The sequence below is a fragment of the Mesoplodon mirus genome (assembly GCF_964341445.2).
Source record: "Mesoplodon mirus genome assembly, chromosome: 13".
Classification (NCBI taxonomy): Eukaryota; Metazoa; Chordata; class Mammalia; order Artiodactyla; family Ziphiidae; genus Mesoplodon; species Mesoplodon mirus.
The window spans coordinates 92,395,576-92,418,465 of record NC_138989.1 but is presented as its reverse complement, the minus strand read 5'-3'; positions in this window follow the sequence as shown (position 1 = coordinate 92,418,465).

Sequence of the window (22,890 nt, the reverse complement as noted above, 5' to 3'; positions counted from 1 at the left end):
TATGGTTCACCAATGGAAAAGTGTGAGGATTGGTTTCATTACGATATCGGGGTTAACAGACATATACAAACACAGGTGACATATATAATCACCAAAGACCTACAGAATACCAAGAGAGGACTACTCAACATTCTTTCATAACGTACATGGGAAAAGGATCCCAAGAAGAACAGTCATCTGTATATGTGTAAAAGAACCACATCTTCCACACCTACAACAAGCCAAACATTGTAATCAAACTTGCTGTAATAAAAAATAAAAACTTAAATTAAAAACACGAACAAGAAGTAGTGAGACAAACGTGAGGGGCTTTCTCATGGTACATTCCATTCTAAACTCCAATCTAGAACACCACTTCCACTGAGGCTCTCTTGCCCTAGTAACCAGATTTGGTAAGGGTGAACTGCTGCCACCTTGTGGCCGTTTCACACAACAGCAGCTTTAATCCCAACGCTAATGGTCAGTTGATATTCAAAATCATTGCAGGCCTGTAAATGACACCTGCCCTGAAAACAAATCCTGGGGTCACATATCGACCAAAAAATTCAAAGGACGTCCATATTTCAAAACGACCGTTTCAAAAGGCATATTTTACGCACATTAGTGTTCTGCTTCTTTTCCTTTCTTTCCTTTTTTGTTAAAAAAAACGGGAATGGAAAAAGGCATCCCTCAGGATGGGTGAAAATCGTTGCAAACGAATCACTGGACACAGGTTTAATCTCCAATATATATAAACAGCTCATGCAGCTTAATATTAAAAAAACAAACAACCCCCCCAAAAATGGGCAGAAGATCTAAAGAGACGTTTCTTCAAAGGAGACACAGAGATGGCCAAGACGCACATGAAAAGCTGCTCAACAGCACTAATTATTAGAGAAATGCAAATCAAAACTACAATGAGGTATCACCTCACACCTCTTAGAATCGGCATCATCAGAAAATCTACAAACAACCAATTCTGGGGAGGGTGTGGACAAAAGGAGCCCTCTTCCACTATTGGTGGGAATGTAAATTGATACAGTCACTATGGAGAACAGTATGGAGATTCCTTAAAAAAATTAGAAATAGAATTACCATCTGATCCAGCAATCCCACTTCTGGGCATATACCCAGAGAAAACCGTATTTCAAAAAGGCACATTCACCACAATGTTCGTTGCAGCACTATTTACAATAGCCAGGTAATGGAAGCAACCTAAATGCCCACAGACAGATGAATGGATAAAGATGTGGTACATATATAAAATGGAATATGACTCGGCCATAAAAAGGAATGAAACTGGGTCATTTGTAGAGACATCGATGGATCGAGAGACTGTCATACAGAATGAAGTAAGTCAGAAAGAGGAAAACAAATATTGTATATTAATGCATATATGTGGAGCCTAAAAATGGTACAGATGAACTGGTTTGCAGGGAAGAAATAGAGACACAGAGGTAGAGAACAAACGTATGGACACCAAGTGTGGGAAGCCATGGGGTGGTGGTGGTGGGATGAGTTGGGAGATTGGGATTGACCTGTATACATGTATATGCATAAAATACATAACTAATAATAACGTGCTGTATAAAAACATAAATAAAATTAAATTTCAAAATTTTAAAAAATAAAATTTAAAAATAAAACAGAAAAAATACTTCCCGTCACACAGATGTATTTATAGGAATGAATTATTTCCATGCTTATATTTATAAATACATAAAAGAGGAATAAAATCTAACTTGAACCAAAAAAGAAAAAAAAATTGAACCCACGAGTTATACAGAGGAAAACCCTATCATGGCACTTGCTCCAGCGGTAAACAATTCTGAAATTGGTCAGAGGTGGGGAACCATCTCCCATACAGCCAGTCACCCACCCCCCACACAAGGAGCGTCCTCATTGAAAAGCTGGGGGACCGTGCAGAGGCATCTGTGAGTAAACGTGAGCTGAGCCCCAGGCCAGCTGCTGATGATCTGTTCCCACCCTTTCCAGGTAAAACACCTGAATATGTACAATGGCTTGAAAGCCTAGAGGAAGGTCCGTGGAGCCACACCAGCGACAGCACGCAGGCCAACTTGGTGCCTGCAGGCCAGCCAGCGTGGTCCTGGACCCTGGCGCTCTTCCAGAAGCTTTCCATTGCCCTGCCTGAGATACCCCTCCTGTCCCGGACCCCACTGCTTTTTTCCTTCCTCACCTCTGTCCGGAGAGAAATTCCAGCGGAAGGTATGGGTGACACATCCTCTTCTTTACAGGCGGCAGCCTGGCAACAACTGCAGAAAGGCCAGCAGAACCCCACTCACACAGGGCCACCCACAAAGCTGTGGCCCCTCACTCCCTCCCACCAGCACAGCCCCGAGACTGCTGACGGGGCAGAGAATATGGAGTCAGGCACAGCTTCAGGGGCTATTGATGCCTGGAGCTCTGTTTATATTGATCTCAACGAGGCACACCTGGGGAGGGCGGGCCGGCAGGGTAAGGCTGCCCAGGTCAGCTAATCCACAACCCTCAGGGAATCACATTGTTGAAAATGGACCCCACTAAGGCAGAAGAGAAGCCAAGGGAAAAAAGGACACAATGCCATTTGCAGCCCTGTAGATGAGTCTAGAAGTAATCACGTGACTTGTAGTAAGTCAGAAAGTGAAAGACACATATCATATCATATCACTTATAGGTGTTACCTAAAAATGGATACCAGGGCAGATATTTCCACGGAGAAGGGCAATCACAGATTCATTAAACAAACTTATGGTTCACCAATGGAAACGTGTGAGGATTGGTTTCATTATGATATCGGGGTTAACAGAAATATACAAACACAGGTGACATATATAATCACCAAAGACCTACAGAATACCAAGAGAGGACTAATCAACATTCTGTCATAACGTACATGGGAAAAGGATCCCAAGAAGAACAGTCATCTGTATATGTGTAAAAGAACCACATCTTCCACACCTACAACAAGCCAAACATTGTAATCAAACTTGCTGTAATAAAAAATAAAAAATTAAATTAAAAACACGAACAAGAAATAGTGAGACAAACGTGAGGGGCTTTCTCCTGGCACATTCCATTCTAAACTCCAATCTAGAACACCACTTCCACTGAGGCTCTCTTGCCCTAGTAACCAGATTTGGTAAGGGTGAACTGCTGCCACCTTGTGGCCGTTTCACACAACAGCAGCTTTAATCCCAACGCTAATGGTCAGTTGATATTCAAAATCATTGCAGGCCTGTAAATGACACCTGCCCTGAAAACAAATCCTGGGGTCACATATCGACCAAAAAATTCAAAGGACGTCCATATTTCAAAACGACCGTTTCAAAAGGCATATTTTACGCACATTAGTGTTCTGCTTCTTTTCCTTTCTTTCCTTTTTTGTTAAAAAACACGGGAATTGAAAAAGGCATCCCTCAGAATGGGCGAAAATCGTTGCAGACGAATCAATGGAGAGAGGTTTAATCTCCAATATATATAAACAGCTCATGCAGCTTAATATTAAAAAAACAAACAACCCCAAAAAAATGGGCAGAAGATCTAAAGAGACGTTTCTTCAAAGGAGACACAGAGATGGCCAAGACGCACATGAAAAGCTGCTCAACAGCACTAATTATTAGAGAAATGCAAATCAAAACTACAATGAGGTATCTCCTCACACCTGTTAGAATCGGCATCATCAGAAAATCTACAAACAACCAATTCTGGGGAGGGTGTGGACAAAAGGAGCCCTCTTCCACTATTGGTGGGAATGTAAATTGATACAGTCACTATGGAGAACAGTATGGAGTTTCCTTAAAAAAACTAGAAATAGAATTACCATCTGATCCAGCAATCCCACTTCTGGGCATATACCCAGAGAAAACCGTATTTCAAAAAGGCACATTCACCACAATGTTCGTTGCAGCACTATTTACAATAGCCAGGTAATGGAAGCAACCTAAATGCCCACAGACAGATGAATGGATAAAGATGTGGTACATATATAAAATGGAATATTACTCGGCCATAAAAAGGAATGAAACTGGGTCATTTGTAGAGACATCGATGGATCGAGAGACTGTCATACAGAATGAAGTAAGTCAGAAAGAGGAAAACAAATATTGTATATTAATGCATATATGAGGAGCCTAAAAATGGTACAGATGAACTGGTTTGCAGGGAAGAAATAGAGACACAGATGTAGACAACAAACGTATGGACACCAAGTGTGGGAAGCCATGGGGTGGTGGTGGTGGGATGAGTTGGGAGTTTGGGATTGACCTGTATACGTGTATATACATAAAATACATAACTAATAATAACGTGCTGTATAAAAAAAATAAATAAAATTAAATTTCAAAATTTTAAAAAATAAAATTTAAAAATAAAACAGAAAAAATTCTTCCCATCACACAGATGTATTTATAGGAAAGAATTATTTCAATGCTTATATCTATAAATACATAAAAGGGGAATAAAATCTAACTTGAACCAAAAAAGAAAAAAAAACCTGAACCCAGGAGTTATACAGAGGAAATCCCTATCAGGGCACTTGCTCCAGTGGTAAACAATTCTGAAATTGGTCAGAGGTGGGGAACCATCTCCCATACAGCCAGCAACCCACCCCCCACGCAAGGAGCGTCCTCATTGCAAAGCTGGGGGACCGTGCCGAGGCATCTGTGAGTAAACGTGAGCTGAGCCCCAGGCCAGCTGCTGCTGAACTGTTCCCACCCTTTCCAGGTAAAACACCTGAATATGTACAAGGGCTTGAAAGCCTAGAGGAAGGACCGTGGAGCCACACCAGCGACAGCACGCAGGCCAACTTGGTGCCTGCAGGCCAGCCAGCGTGGTCCTGCACCCTGGCGCTCTTCCAGAAGCTTTCCATTGCCCTGCCTGAGATACCCCTCCTGTCCCGGCCCCCACTGCTTTTTTCCTTCCTCACCTCTGTCCGGAGAGAAATTCCAGCGGAAGGTATGGGTGACACATCCTCTTCTTTACAGGCGGCAGCCTGGCAACTCCTGCAGAAAGGCCAGCAGAACCCCACTCACACTGGACCACCCACAAAGCTGTGGCCCCTCACTCCCTCCCACCAGCACAGCCCCGAGAGTGCTGACGGGGCAGAGAATATGGAGTCAGGCACAGCTTCAGGGGCTATTGCTGCCTGGAGCGCTGTTTTTATTGACCTCAAGGAGGCACACCTGGGGAGGGCGGGCCGGCAGGGTAAGGCTGCCCAGGTCAGCTAATCCACAACCCTCAGGGAATCACATTGTTGAAAATGGACCCCGCTAAGGCAGAAGAGAAGCCAAGGGAAAAAAGGACACAATGCCATTTGCAGCACCGTAAATGAGTCTAGAAGTAATCACGTGACTTGTAGTAAGTCAGAAAGTGAAAGACACATATCATATCATATCACTTGTAGGTGTTACCTAAAAATGGATACCAGGGCAGATATTTCCACGGAGAAGGGCAATCACAGATTCATTAAACAAACTTATGGTTCACCAATGGAAAGGTGTGAGGATTGGTTTCATTACGATATCGGGGTTAACAGACATATACAAACACAGGTGACATATATAATCACCAAAGACCTACAGAATACCAAGAGAGGACTACTCAACATTCTGTCATAACGTACATGGGAAAAGGATCCAAGGAGAACAGTCATCTGTATATGTGTAAAAGAACCACATCTTCCACACCTACAACAAGCCAAACATTGTAATCAAACTTGCTGTAATAAAAAATAAAAACTTAAATTAAAAACACGAACAAGAAGTAGTGAGACAAACGTGAGGGGCTTTCTCCTGGTACATTCCATTCTAAACTCCAATCTAGAACACCACTTCCACTGAGGCTCTCTTGCCCTAGTAACCAGATTTGGTAAGGGTGAACTGCTGCCACCTTGTGGCCGTTTCACACAACAGCAGCTTTAATCCCAACGCTAATGGTCAGTTGATATTCAAAATCATTGCAGGCCTGTAAATGACACCTGCCCTGAAAACAAATCCTGGGGTCACATATCGACCAAAAAATTCAAAGGACGTCCATATTTCAAAACGACCGTTTCAAAAGGCATATTTTACGCACATTAGTGTTCTGCTTCTTTTCCTTTCTTTCCTTTTTTGTTAAAAAAATCGGGAATGGAAAAAGGCATCCCTCAGGATGGGTGAAAATCATTGCAAACGAATCAATGGACACAGGTTTAATCTCCAATATATATAAACAGCTCATGCAGCTTAATATTAAAAAAACAAACATTCCAAAAAAAATGGGCAGAAGATCTAAAGAGAAGTTTCTTCAAAGGAGACACAGAGATGGCCAAGACGCACATGAAAAGCTGCTCAACAGCACTAATTATTAGAGAAATGCAAATCAAAACTACAATGAGGTATCACCTCACACCTGTTAGAATCGGCATCATCAGAAAATCTACAAACAACCAATTCTGGGGAGGGTGTGGACAAAAGGAGCCCTCTTCCACTAGTGGTGGGAATGTAAATTGATACAGTCACTATGGAGAACAGTATGGAGTTACCTTAAAAAAAACTAGAAATAGAATTACCATCTGATCCAGCAATCCCACTTCTGGGCATATACCCAGAGAAAACCGTATTTCAAAAAGGCACATTCACCACAATGTTTGTTGCAGCACTATTTACAATAGCCAGGTAATGGAAGCAACCTAAATGCCCACAGACAGATGAATGGATAAAGATGTGGTACATATATAAAATGGAATATGACTCGGCCATAAAAAGGAATGAAACTGGGTCATTTGTAGAGACATCGATGGATCGAGAGACTGTCATACAGAATGAAGTAAGTCAGAAAGAGGAAAACAAATATTGTATATTAATGCATATATGTGGAGCCTAAAAATGGTACAGATGAACTGGTTTGCAGGGAAGAAATAGAGACACAGAGGTAGAGAACAAACGTATGGACACCAAGTGTGGGAAGCCATGGGGTGGTGGTGGTGGGATGAGTTGGGAGATTGGGATTGACTTGTATACATGTATATGCATAAAATACATAACTAATAATAATGTGCTGTATAAAATCATAAATAAAATTAAATTTCAAAATTTAAAAAAATAAAATTTAAAAATAAAACAGAAAATATTCTTCCCGTCACACAGATGTATTTATAGGAATGAATTATTTCCATGCTTATATTTATAAATACATAAAAGAGGAATAAAATCTAACTTGAACCAAAAAAGAAAAAAAAATTGAACCCACGAGTTATACAGAGGAAAACCCTATCACGGCACTTGCTCCAGCGGTAAACAATTCTGAAATTGGTCAGAGGTGGGGAACCATCTCCCATACAGCCAGACACCCACCCCCCACACAAGGAGCGTCCTCATTGAAAAGCTGGGGGACCGTGCCGAGGCATCTGTGAGTAAACGTGAGCTGAGCCCCAGGCCAGCTGCTTCTGATCTGTTCCCACCCTTTCCAGGTAAAACACCTGAATATGTACAAGGGCTTGAAAGCCTAGAGGAAGGACCGTGGAGCCACACCAGTGACAGCACGCAGGCCAACTTGGTGCCTGCAGGCCAGCCAGCGTGGTCCTGGCCCCGGGCGCTCTTCCAGAAGCTTTCCATTGCCCTGCCTGAGATACCCCACCTCTCCCGGCCCCCACTGCTTTTTTCCTTCCTCACCTCTGTCCGGAGAGAAATTCCAGCGGAAGGTATGGGTGACACATCCTCTTCTTTACAGGCGGCAGCCTGGCAACTCCTGCAGAAAGGCCAGCAGAACCCCACTCACACCGGGCCACCCACAAAGCTGTGGCCCCTCACTCCCTCCCACCAGCACAGCCCCGAGACGGCTGACGGGGCAGAGAATATGGAGTCAGGCACAGCTTCAGGGGCTATTGCTGCCTGGAGCTCTGTTTATATTGATCTCAAAGAGGCACACCTGGGGAGGGCGGGCCGGCAGGGTAAGGCTGCCCAGGTCAGCTAATCCACAACCCTCAGGGAATCACATTGTTGAAAATGGACCCCGCTAAGGCAGAAGAGAAGCCAAGGGAAAAAAGGACACAATGCCATTTGCAGCACCGTAGATGAGTCTAGAAGTAATCACGTGACTTGTAGTAAGTCAGAAAGTGAAAGACACATATCATATCATATCACTTATAGGTGTTACCTAAAAATGGATACCAGGGCAGATATTTCCACGGAGAAGGGCAATCACAGATTCATTAAACAAACTTATGGTTCACCAATGGAAAGGTGTGAGGATTGGTTTCATTACGATATCGGGGTTAACAGACATATACAAACACAGGTGACATATATAATCACCAAAGACCTACAGAATACCAAGAGAGGACTACTCAACATTCTGTCATAACGTACATGGGAAAAGGATCCCAAGAAGAACAGTCATCTGTATATGTGTAAAAGAACCACATCTTCCACACCTACAACAAGCCAAACATTGTAATCAAACTTGCTGTAATAAAAAATAAAAACTTAAATTAAAAACACGAACAAGAAGTAGTGAGACAAACGTGAGGGGCTTTCTCCTGGTACATTCCATTCTAAACTCCAATCTAGAACACCACTTCCACTGAGGCTCTCTTGCCCTAGTAACCAGATTTGGTAAGGGTGAACTGCTGCCACCTTGTGGCCGTTTCACACAACAGCAGCTTTAATCCCAACGCTAATGGTCAGTTGATATTCAAAATCATTGCAGGCCTGTAAATGACACCTGCCCTGAAAACAAATCCTGGGGTCACATATCGACCAAAAAATTCAAAGGACGTCCATATTTCAAAACGACCGTTTCAAAAGGCATATTTTACGCACATTAGTGTTCTGCTTCTTTTCCTTTCTTTCCTTTTTTGTTAAAAAAAACGGGAATGGAAAAAGGCATCCCTCAGGATGGGTGAAAATCGTTGCAAACGAATCACTGGACACAGGTTTAATCTCCAATATATATAAACAGCTCATGCAGCTTAATATTAAAAAAACAAACAACCCAAAAAAATGGGCAGAAGATCTAAAGAGACGTTTCTTCAAAGGAGACACAGAGAGGGCCAAGACACACATGAAAAGCTGCTCAACAGCACTAATTATTAGAGAAATGCAAATCAAAACTACAATGAGGTATCACCTCACACCTGTTAGAATCGGCATCATCAGAAAATCTACAAACAACCAATTCTGGGGAGGGTGTGGACAAAAGGAGCCCTCTTCCACTATTGGTGGGAATGTAAATTGATACAGTCACTATGGAGAACAGTATGGAGTTTCCTTAAAAAAACTAGAAATAGAATTACCATCTGATCCAGCAATCCCACTTCTGGGCATATACCCAGAGAAAACCGTATTTCAAAAAGGCACATTCACCACAATGTTCGTTGCAGCACTATTTACAATAGCCAGGTAATGGAAGCAACCTAAATGCCCACAGACAGATGAATGGATAAAGATGTGGTACATATATAAAATGGAATATGACTCGGCCATAAAAAGGAATGAAACTGGGTCATTTGTAGAGACATCGATGGATCGAGAGACTGTCATACAGAATGAAGTAAGTCAGAAAGAGGAAAACAAATATTGTATATTAATGCATATATGTGGAGCCTAAAAATGGTACAGATGAACTGGTTTGCAGGGAAGAAATAGAGACACAGAGGTAGAGAACAAACGTATGGACACCAAGTGTGGGAATCCATGGGGTGGTGGTGGTGGGATGAGTTGGGAGTTTGGGATTGACCTGTATACATGTATATACATAAAATACATAACTAATAATAACGTGCTGTATAAAAAAATAAATAAAATTAAATTTCAAAATTTTAAAAAATAAAATTTAAAAATAAAACAGAAAAAATTCGTCCCATCACACAGATGTATTTATAGGAAAGAATTATTTCCATGCTTATATCTATAAATACATAAAAGGGGAATAAAATCTAACTTGAACCAAAAAAGAAAAAAAATACCTGAACCCAGGAGTTATACAGAGGAAAACCCTATCAGGGCACTTGCTCCAGTGGTAAACAATTCTGAAATTGGTCAGAGGTGGGGAACCATCTCCCATACAGCCAGCAACCCACCCCCATGCAAGGAGCGTCCTCATTGCAAAGCTGGGGGACCGTGCCGAGGCATCTGTGAGTAAACGTGAGCTGAGCCCCAGGCCAGCTGCTGCTGAACTGTTCCCACCCTTTCCAGGTAAAACACCTGAATATGTACAAGGGCTTGAAAGCCTAGAGGAAGGACCGTGGAGCCACAACAGTGACAGCACGCAGGCCAACTTGGTGCCTGCAGGCCAGCCAGCGTGGTCCTGGCCCCGGGCGCTCTTCCAGAAGCTTTCCATTGCCCTGCCTGAGATACCCCACCTCTCCCGGCCCCCACTGCTTTTTTCCTTCCTCACCTCTGTCCGGAGAGAAATTCCAGCGGAAGGTATGGGTGACACATCCTCTTCTTTACAGGCGGCAGCCTGGCAACTCCTGCAGAAAGGCCAGCAGAACCCCACTCACACCGGGCCACCCACAAAGCTGTGGCCCCTCACTCCCTCCCACCAGCACAGCCCCGAGACGGCTGACGGGGCAGAGAATATGGAGTCAGGCACAGCTTCAGGGGCTATTGCTGCCTGGAGCTCTGTTTATATTGATCTCAACGAGGCACACCTGGGGAGGGCGGGCCGGCAGGGTAAGGCTGCCCAGGTCAGCTAATCCACAACCCTCAGGGAATCACATTGTTGAAAATGGACCCCGCTAAGGCAGAAGAGAAGCCAAGGGAAAAAAGGACACAATGCCATTTGCAGCACCGTAGATGAGTCTAGAAGTAATCACGTGACTTGTAGTAAGTCAGAAAGTGAAAGACACATATCATATCATATCACTTATAGGTGTTACCTAAAAATGGATACCAGGGCAGATATTTCCACGGAGAAGGGCAATCACAGATTCATTAAACAAACTTATGGTTCACCAATGGAAAGGTGTGAGGATTGGTTTCATTACGATATCGGGGTTAACAGACATATACAAACACAGGTGACATATATAATCACCAAAGACCTACAGAATACCAAGAGAGGACTACTCAACATTCTGTCATAACGTACATGGGAAAAGGATCCCAAGAAGAACAGTCATCTGTATATGTGTAAAAGAACCACATCTTCCACACCTACAACAAGCCAAACATTGTAATCAAACTTGCTGTAATAAAAAATAAAAACTTAAATTAAAAACACGAACAAGAAGTAGTGAGACAAACGTGAGGGGCTTTCTCCTGGTACATTCCATTCTAAACTCCAATCTAGAACACCACTTCCACTGAGGCTCTCTTGCCCTAGTAACCAGATTTGGTAAGGGTGAACTGCTGCCACCTTGTGGCCGTTTCACACAACAGCAGCTTTAATCCCAACACTAATGGTCAGTTGATATTCAAAATCATTGCAGGCCTGTAAATGACACCTGCCCTGAAAACAAATCCTGGGGTCACATATCGACCAAAAAATTCAAAGGACGTCCATATTTCAAAACGACCGTTTCAAAAGGCATATTTTACGCACATTAGTGTTCTGCTTCTTTTCCTTTCTTTCCTTTTTTGTTAAAAAAAACGGGAATGGAAAAAGGCATCCCTCAGGATGGGTGAAAATCGTTGCAAACGAATCACTGGACACAGGTTTAATCTCCAATATATATAAACAGCTCATGCAGCTTAATATTAAAAAAACAAACAACCCAAAAAAATGGGCAGAAGATCTAAAGAGACGTTTCTTCAAAGGAGACACAGAGAGGGCCAAGACACACATGAAAAGCTGCTCAACAGCACTAATTATTAGAGAAATGCAAATCAAAACTACAATGAGGTATCACCTCACACCTGTTAGAATCGGCATCATCAGAAAATCTACAAACAACCAATTCTGGGGAGGGTGTGGACAAAAGGAGCCCTCTTCCACTATTGGTGGGAATGTAAATTGATACAGTCACTATGGAGAACAGTATGGAGTTTCCTTAAAAAAACTAGAAATAGAATTACCATCTGATCCAGCAATCCCACTTCTGGGCATATACCCAGAGAAAACCGTATTTCAAAAAGGCACATTCACCACAATGTTCGTTGCAGCACTATTTACAATAGCCAGGTAATGGAAGCAACCTAAATGCCCACAGACAGATGAATGGATAAAGATGTGGTACATATATAAAATGGAATATGACTCGGCCATAAAAAGGAATGAAACTGGGTCATTTGTAGAGACATCGATGGATCGAGAGACTGTCATACAGAATGAAGTAAGTCAGAAAGAGGAAAACAAATATTGTATATTAATGCATATATGTGGAGCCTAAAAATGGTACAGATGAACTGGTTTGCAGGGAAGAAATAGAGACACAGAGGTAGAGAACAAACGTATGGACACCAAGTGTGGGAATCCATGGGGTGGTGGTGGTGGGATGAGTTGGGAGTTTGGGATTGACCTGTATACATGTATATACATAAAATACATAACTAATAATAACGTGCTGTATAAAAAAATAAATAAAATTAAATTTCAAAATTTTAAAAAATAAAATTTAAAAATAAAACAGAAAAAATTCGTCCCATCACACAGATGTATTTATAGGAAAGAATTATTTCCATGCTTATATCTATAAATACATAAAAGGGGAATAAAATCTAACTTGAACCAAAAAAGAAAAAAAATACCTGAACCCAGGAGTTATACAGAGGAAAACCCTATCAGGGCACTTGCTCCAGTGGTAAACAATTCTGAAATTGGTCAGAGGTGGGGAACCATCTCCCATACAGCCAGCAACCCACCCCCATGCAAGGAGCGTCCTCATTGCAAAGCTGGGGGACCGTGCCGAGGCATCTGTGAGTAAACGTGAGCTGAGCCCCAGGCCAGCTGCTGCTGAACTGTTCCCACCCTTTCCAGGTAAAACACCTGAATATGTACAAGGGCTTGAAAGCCTAGAGGAAGGACCGTGGAACCACACCAGTGACAGCACGCAGGCCAACTTGGTGCCTGCAGGCTAGCCAGCATTGTCCTGGACCCTGGTGCTATTCCAGAAGCTTTCCATTGCCCTGCCTGAGATACCCCTCCTGTCCCGGCCCCCACTGCTTTTTTCCTTCCTCACCTCTGTCCGGAGAGAAATTCCAGCGGAAGGTATGGGTGACACATCCTCTTCTTTACAGGCGGCAGCCTGGCAACTCCTGCAGAAAGGCCAGCAGAACCCCACTCACACCGGGCCACCCACAAAGCTGTGGCCCCTCACTCCCTCCCACCAGCACAGCCCCGAGACTGCTGACGGGGCAGAGAATATGGAGTCAGGCACAGCTTCAGGGGCTATTGCTGCCTGGAGCGCTGTTTATATTGACCTCAAGGAGGCACACCTGGGGAGGGCGGGCCGGCAGGGTAAGGCTGCCCAGGTCAGCTAATCCACAACCCTCAGGGAATCACATTGTTGAAAATGGACCCCGCTAAGGCAGAAGAGAAGCCAAGGGAAAAAAGGACACAATGCCATTTGCAGCACCGTAGATGAGTCTAGAAGTAATCACGTGACTTGTAGTAAGTCAGAAAGTGAAAGACACATATCATATCATATCACTTGTAGGTGTTACCTAAAAATGGATACCAGGGCAGATATTTCCACGGAGAAGGGCAATCACAGATTCATTAAACAAACTTATGGTTCACCAATGGAAAGGTGTGAGGATTGGTTTCATTACGATATCGGGGTTAACAGACATATACAAACACAGGTGACATATATAATCACCAAAGACCTACAGAATACCAAGAGAGGACTACTCAACATTCTGTCATAACGTACATGGGAAAAGGATCCCAAGAAGAACAGTCATCTGTATATGTGTAAAAGAACCACATCTTCCACACCTACAACAAGCCAAACATTGTAATCAAACTTGCTGTAATAAAAAATAAAAACTTAAATTAAAAACACGAACAAGAAGTAGTGAGACAAACGTGAGGGGCTTTCTCCTGGTACATTCCATTCTAAACTCCAATCTAGAACACCACTTCCACTGAGGCTCTCTTGCCCTAGTAACCAGATTTGGTAAGGGTGAACTGCTGCCACCTTGTGGCCGTTTCACACAACAGCAGCTTTAATCCCAACACTAATGGTCAGTTGATATTCAAAATCATTGCAGGCCTGTAAATGACACCTGCCCTGAAAACAAATCCTGGGGTCACATATCGACCAAAAAATTCAAAGGACGTCCATATTTCAAAACGACCGTTTCAAAAGGCATATTTTACGCACATTAGTGTTCTGCTTCTTTTCCTTTCTTTCCTTTTTTGTTAAAAAAAACGGGAATGGAAAAAGGCATCCCTCAGGATGGGTGAAAATCGTTGCAAACGAATCACTGGACACAGGTTTAATCTCCAATATATATAAACAGCTCATGCAGCTTAATATTAAAAAAACAAACAACCCCCCAAAAAATGGGCAGAAGATCTAAAGAGACGTTTCTTCAAAGGAGACACAGAGATGGCCAAGATGCACATGAAAAGCTGCTCAACAGCACTAATTATTAGAGAAATGCAAATCAAAACTACAATGAGGTATCACCTCACACCTGTTAGAATCGGCATCATCAGAAAATCTACAAACAACCAATTCTGGGGAGGGTGTGGACAAAAGGAGCCCTCTTCCACTATTGGTGGGAATGTAAATTGATACAGTCACTATGGAGAACAGTATGGAGTTTCCTTAAAAAAATTAGAAATAGAATTACCATCTGATCCAGCAATCCCACTTCTGGGCATATACCCAGAGAAAACCGTATTTCAAAAAGGCACATTCACCACAATGTTCGTTGCAGCACTATTTACAATAGCCAGGTAATGGAAGCAACCTAAATGCCCACAGACAGATGAATGGATAAAGATGTGGTACATATATAAAATGGAATATGACTCGGCCATAAAAAGGAATGAAACTGGGTCATTTGTAGAGACATCGATGGATCGAGAGACTGTCATACAGAATGAAGTAAGTCAGAAAGAGGAAAACAAATATTGTCTATTAATGCATATATGTGGAGCCTAAAAATGGTACAGATGAACTGGTTTGCAGGGAAGAAATAGAGACACAGAGGTAGAGAACAAACGTATGGACACCAAGTGTGGGAAGCCATGGGGTGGTGGTGGTGGGATGAGTTGGGAGTTTGGGATTCACCTGTATACATGTATATGCATAAAATACATAAATAATAATAACGTGCTGTATAAAAAATAAATAAAATTTCAAAATTTTAAAAAATAAAATTTAAAAATAAAACAGAAAAAAGTTCTTCCCGTCACACAGATGTATTTATAGGAATGAATTATTTCCATGCTTATATCTATAAATACATAAAAGAGGAATAACATCTAACTTGAAACATAAAAGAAAAAAAAAGTGAACCCACGAGTTATACAGAGGAAAACCCTATCACGGCACTTGCTCCAGTGTTAAACAATTCTGAAATTGGTCAGAGGTGGGGAACCATCTCCCATACAGCCAGCAACCCAACCCCCACGCAAGGAGCGTCCTCATTGCAAAGCTGGGGGACCCTGCCGAGGCATCTGTGAGTAAACGTGAGCTGAGCCCCAGGCCAGCTGCTGCTGAACTGTTCCCACCCTTTCCAGGTAAAACACCTGAATATGTACAAGGGCTTGAAAGCCTAGAGGAAGGACCGTGGAGCCACACCAGCGACAGCACGCAGGCCAACTTGGTGCCTGCAGGCCAGCCAGCGTGGTCCTGCACCCTGGCGCTCTTCCAGAAGCTTTCCATTGCCCTGCCTGAGATACCCCTCCTGTCCCGGACCCCACTGCTTTTTTCCTTCCTCACCTCTGTCCGGAGAGAAATTCCAGCGGAAGGTATGGGTGACACATCCTCTTCTTTACAGGCGGCAGCCTGGCAACTCCTGCAGAAAGGCCAGCAGAACCCCACTCACACCGGGCCACCCACAAAGCTGTGGCCCCTCACTCCCTCCCACCAGCACAGCCCCGAGACTGCTGACGGGGCAGAGAATATGGAGTCAGGCACAGCTTCAGGGGCTATTGCTGCCTGGAGCACTGTTTATATTGATCTCAATGAGGCACACCTGGGGAGGGCGGGCCGGCAGGGTAAGGCTGCCCAGGTCAGCTAATCCACAACCCTCAGGGAATCACATTGTTGAAAATGGACCCCGCTAAGGCAGAAGAGAAGCCAAGGGAAAAAAGGACACAATGCCATTTGCAGCACCGTAGATGAGTCTAGAAGTAATCACGTGACTTGTAGTAAGTCAGAAAGTGAAAGACACATATCATATCATATCACTTATAGGTGTTACCTAAAAATGGATACCAGGGCAGATATTTCCACGGAGAAGGGCAATCACAGATTCATTAAACAAACTTATGGTTCACCAATGGAAAGGTGTGAGGATTGGTTTCATTACGATATCGGGGTTAACAGACATATACAAACACAGGTGACATATATAATCACCAAAGACCTACAGAATACCAAGAGAGGACTACTCAACATTCTGTCATAACGTACATGGGAAAAGGATCCCAAGAAGAACAGTCATCTGTATATGTGTAAAAGAACCACATCTTCCACACCTACAACAAGCCAAACATTGTAATCAAACTTGCTGTAATAAAAAATAAAAACTTAAATTAAAAACACGAACAAGAAGTAGTGAGACAAACGTGAGGGGCTTTCTCCTGGTACATTCCATTCTAAACTCCAATCTAGAACACCACTTCCACTGAGGCTCTCTTGCCCTAGTAACCAGATTTGGTAAGGGTGAACTGCTGCCACCTTGTGGCCGTTTCACACAACAGCAGCTTTAATCCCAACGCTAATGGTCAGTTGATATTCAAAATCATTGCAGGCCTGTAAATGACACCTGCCCTGAAAACAAATCCTGGGGTCACATATCGACCAAAAAATTCAAAGGATGTCCATATTTCAAAACGACCGTTTCAAAAGGCATATTTTACGCACATTAGTGTTCTGCTTCTTTTCCTTTCTTTCCTTTTTTGTTAAAAAAATCGGGAATGGAAAAAGGCATCCCTCAGGATGGGTGAAAATCGTTGCAAACGAATCAATGGACACAGGTTTAATCTCCAATTTATATAAACAGCTCATGCAGCTTAATATTAAAAAAACAAACATCCCAAAAGAAATGGGCAGAAGATCTAAAGAGACGTTTCTTCAAAGGAGACACAGAGATGGCCAAGACGCACATGAAAAGCTGCTCAACAGCACTAATTATTAGAGAAATGCAAATCAAAACTACAATGAGGTATCACCTCACACCTGTTAGAATCGGCATCATCAGAAAATCTACAAACAACCAATTCTGGGGAGGGTGTGGACAAAAGGAGCCCTCTTCCACTATTGGTGGGAATGTAAATTGATACAGTCACTATGGAGAACAGTATGGAGTTTCCTTAAAAAAACTAGAAATAGAATTACCATCTGATCCAGCAATCCCACTTCTGGGCATATACCCAGAGAAAACCGTATTTCAAAAAGGCACATTCACCACAATGTTCGTTGCAGCACTATTTACAATAGCCAGGTAATGGAAGCAACCTAAATGCCCACAGACAGATGAATGGATAAAGATGTGGTACATATATAAAATGGAATATGACTCGGCCATAAAAAGGAATGAAACTGGGTCATTTGTAGAGACATCGATGGATCGAGAGACTGTCATACAGAATGAAGTAAGTCAGAAAGAGGAAAACAAATATTGTATATTAATGCATATATGTGGAGCCTAAAAACGGTACAGATGAACTGGTTTGCAGGGAAGAAATAGAGACACAGAGGTAGAGAACAAACGTATGGTCACCAAGTGTGGGAAGCCATGGGGTGGTGGTGGTGGGATGAGTTGGGAGTTTGGGATTGACCTGTATACATGTATATACATAAAATACATAACTAATAATAACGTGCTGTATAAAAACATAAATAAAATTAAATTTCAAAATTTTAAAAAATAAAATTTAAAAATAAAACAGAAAAAATTCTTCCCATCACACAGATGTATTTATAGGAAAGAATTATTTCCATGCTTATATCTAAAAATACATAAAAGGGGAATAAAATCTAACTTGAACCATAAAAGAAAAAAAAACCTGAACCCAGGAGTTATACAGAGGAAAACCCTATCAGGGCACTTGCTCCAGTGGTAAACAATTCTGAAATTGGTCAGAGGTGGGGAACCATCTCCCATACAGCCAGCAACCCACCCCCCACGCAAGGAGCGTCCTCATTGCAAAGCTGGGGGACCGTGCCGAGGCATCTGTGAGTAAACGTGAGCTGAGCCCCAGGCCAGCTGCTGCTGAACTGTTCCCACCCTTTCCAGGTAAAACACCTGAATATGTACAAGGGCTTGAAAGCCTAGAGGAAGGACCGTGGAGCCACACCAGCGACAGCACACAGGCCAAATTGGTGCCTGCAGGCCAGCCAGCGTGGTCCTGGCCCCGGCGCTCTTCCAGAAGCTTTCCATTGCCCTGCCTGAGATACCCATCCTGTCCCGGCCCCCACTGCTTTTTTCCTTCCTCACCTCTGTCCGGAGAGAAATTCCAGCGGAAGGTATGGGTGACACATCCTCTTCTTTACAGGCGGCAGCCTGGCAACTCCTGCAGAAAGGCCAGCAGAACCCCACTCACACCGGGCCACCCACAAAGCTGTGGCCCCTCACTCCCTCCCACCAGCACAGCCCCGAGACTGCTGACGGGGCAGAGAATATGGAGTCAGGCACAGCTTCAGAGGCTACTGCTGCCTGAAGCGCTGTTTATATTGACCTCAACGAGGCACACCTGAGGAGGGCAGACCGGCAGTGTAAGGCTGCCCAGGTCAGCTAATCCACAACCCTCAGGGAATCACATTGTTGAAAATGGACCCCGCAAAGGCAGAAGAAGAGCCAAGGAAAAAAAGGACAAAATGCCATTTGCAGCCCCGTAGATGAGTCTAGAAGTAATCACGTGACTTGTAGTAAGTCAGAAAGTGAAAGACACATATCATATCACTTAGAGGTGTTACCTAAAAATGGATACCAGGGCAGATATTTCCACGGAGAAGGGCAATCACAGATTCATTAAACAAACTTATGGTTCACCAATGGAAAAGTGTGAGGATTGGTTTCATTACGATATCGGGGTTAACAGACATATACAAACACAGGTGACATATATAATCACCAAAGACCTACAGAATACCAAGAGAGGACTACTCAACATTCTTTCATAACGTACATGGGAAAAGGATCCCAAGAAGAACAGTCATCTGTATATGTGTAAAAGAACCACATCTTCCACACCTACAACAAGCCAAACATTGTAATCAAACTTGCTGTAATAAAAAATAAAAATTTAAATTAAAAACACGAACAAGAAGTAGTGAGACAAACGTGAGGGGCTTTCTCATGGTACATTCCATTCTAAACTCCAATCTAGAACACCACTTCCACTGAGGCTCTCTTGCCCTAGTAACCAGATTTGGTAAGGGTGAACTGCTGCCACCTTGTGGCCGTTTCACACAACAGCAGCTTTAATCCCAACGCTAATGGTCAGTTGATATTCAAAATCATTGCAGGCCTGTAAATGACACCTGCCCTGAAAACAAATCCTGGGGTCACATATCGACCAAAAAATTCAAAGGACGTCCATATTTCAAAACGACCGTTTCAAAAGGCATATTTTACGCACATTAGTGTTCTGCTTCTTTTCCTTTCTTTCCTTTTTTGTTAAAAAAAACGGGAATGGAAAAAGGCATCCCTCAGGATGGGTGAAAATCGTTGCAAACGAATCACTGGACACAGGTTTAATCTCCAATATATATAAACAGCTCATGCAGCTTAATATTAAAAAAACAAACAACCCCCCAAAAAATGGGCAGAAGATCTAAAGAGACGTTTCTTCAAAGGAGACACAGAGATGGCCAAGACGCACATGAAAAGCTGCTCAACAGCACTAATTATTAGAGAAATGCAAATCAAAACTACAATGAGGTATCACCTCACACCTGTTAGAATCGGCATCATCAGAAAATCTACAAACAACCAATTCTGGGGAGGGTGTGGACAAAAGGAGCCCTCTTCCACTATTGGTGGGAATGTAAATTGATACAGTCACTATGGAGAACAGTATGGAGATTCCTTAAAAAAATTAGAAATAGAATTACCATCTGATCCAGCAATCCCACTTCTGGGCATATACCCAGAGAAAACCGTATTTCAAAAAGGCACATTCACCACAATGTTCGTTGCAGCACTATTTACAATAGCCAGGTAATGGAAGCAACCTAAATGCCCACAGACAGATGAATGGATAAAGATGTGGTACATATATAAAATGGAATATGACTCGGCCATAAAAAGGAATGAAACTGGGTCATTTGTAGAGACATCGATGGATCGAGAGACTGTCATACAGAATGAAGTAAGTCAGAAAGAGGAAAACAAATATTGTATATTAATGCATATATGTGGAGCCTAAAAATGGTACAGATGAACTGGTTGGCAGGGAAGAAATAGAGACACAGAGGTAGAGAAGAAACGTATGGACACCAAGTGTGGGAAGCCATGGGGTGGTGGTGGTGGGATGAGTTGGGAGATTGGGATTGACCTGTATACATGTATATGCATAAAATACATAACTAATAATAACGTGCTGTATAAAAACATAAATAAAATTAAATTTCAAAATTTTAAAAAATAAAATTTAAAAATAAAACAGAAAAAATACTTCCCGTCACACAGATGTATTTATAGGAATGAATTATTTCCATGCTTATATTTATAAATACATAAAAGAGGAATAAAATCTAACTTGAACCAAAAAAGAAAAAAAAATTGAACCCACGAGTTATACAGAGGAAAACCCTATCATGGCACTTGCTCCAGCGGTAAACAATTCTGAAATTGGTCAGAGGTGGGGAACCATCTCCCATACAGCCAGCCACCCACCCCCCACACAAGGAGCGTCCTCATTGAAAAGCTGGGGGACCGTGCCGAGGCATCTGTGAGTAAACGTGAGCTGAGCCCCAGGCCAGCTGCTGATGATCTGTTCCCACCCTTTCCAGGTAAAACACCTGAATATGTACAATGGCTTGAAAGCCTAGAGGAAGGTCCGTGGAGCCACACCAGCGACAGCACGCAGGCCAACTTGGTGCCTGCAGGCCAGCCAGCGTGGTCCTGGACCCTGGCGCTCTTCCAGAAGCTTTCCATTGCCCTGCCTGAGATACCCCTCCTGTCCCGGACCCCACTGCTTTTTTCCTTCCTCACCTCTGTCCGGAGAGAAATTCCAGCGGAAGGTATGGGTGACACATCCTCTTCTTTACAGGCGGCAGCCTGGCAACAACTGCAGAAAGGCCAGCAGAACCCCACTCACACAGGGCCACCCACAAAGCTGTGGCCCCTCACTCCTTCCCACCAGCACAGCCCCGAGACTGCTGACGGGGCAGAGAATATGGAGTCAGGCACAGCTTCAGGGGCTATTGATGCCTGGAGCTCTGTTTATATTGATCTCAACGAGGCACACCTGGGGAGGGCGGGCCGGCAGGGTAAGGCTGCCCAGGTCAGCTAATCCACAACCCTCAGGGAATCACATTGTTGAAAATGGACCCCACTAAGGCAGAAGAGAAGCCAAGGGAAAAAAGGACACAATGCCATTTGCAGCCCTGTAGATGAGTCTAGAAGTAATCACGTGACTTGTAGTAAGTCAGAAAGTGAAAGACACATATCATATCATATCACTTATAGGTGTTACCTAAAAATGGATACCAGGGCAGATATTTCCACGGAGAAGGGCAATCACAGATTCATTAAACAAACTTATGGTTCACCAATGGAAACGTGTGAGGATTGGTTTCATTATGATATCGGGGTTAACAGAAATATACAAACACAGGTGACATATATAATCACCAAAGACCTACAGAATACCAAGAGAGGACTAATCAACATTCTGTCATAACGTACATGGGAAAAGGATCCCAAGAAGAACAGTCATCTGTATATGTGTAAAAGAACCACATCTTCCACACCTACAACAAGCCAAACATTGTAATCAAACTTGCTGTAATAAAAAATAAAAAATTAAATTAAAAACACGAACAAGAAATAGTGAGACAAACGTGAGGGGCTTTCTCCTGGCACATTCCATTCTAAACTCCAATCTAGAACACCACTTCCACTGAGGCTCTCTTGCCCTAGTAACCAGATTTGGTAAGGGTGAACTGCTGCCACCTTGTGGCCGTTTCACACAACAGCAGCTTTAATCCCAACGCTAATGGTCAGTTGATATTCAAAATCATTGCAGGCCTGTAAATGACACCTGCCCTGAAAACAAATCCTGGGGTCACATATCGACCAAAAAATTCAAAGGACGTCCATATTTCAAAACGACCGTTTCAAAAGGCATATTTTACGCACATTAGTGTTCTGCTTCTTTTCCTTTCTTTCCTTTTTTGTTAAAAAACACGGGAATTGAAAAAGGCATCCCTCAGAATGGGCGAAAATCGTTGCAGACGAATCAATGGAGAGAGGTTTAATCTCCAATATATATAAACAGCTCATGCAGCTTAATATTAAAAAAACAAACAACCCCAAAAAAATGGGCAGAAGATCTAAAGAGACGTTTCTTCAAAGGAGACACAGAGATGGCCAAGACGCACATGAAAAGCTGCTCAACAGCACTAATTATTAGAGAAATGCAAATCAAAACTACAATGAGGTATCTCCTCACACCTGTTAGAATCGGCATCATCAGAAAATCTACAAACAACCAATTCTGGGGAGGGTGTGGACAAAAGGAGCCCTCTTCCACTATTGGTGGGAATGTAAATTGATACAGTCACTATGGAGAACAGTATGGAGTTTCCTTAAAAAAACTAGAAATAGAATTACCATCTGATCCAGCAATCCCACT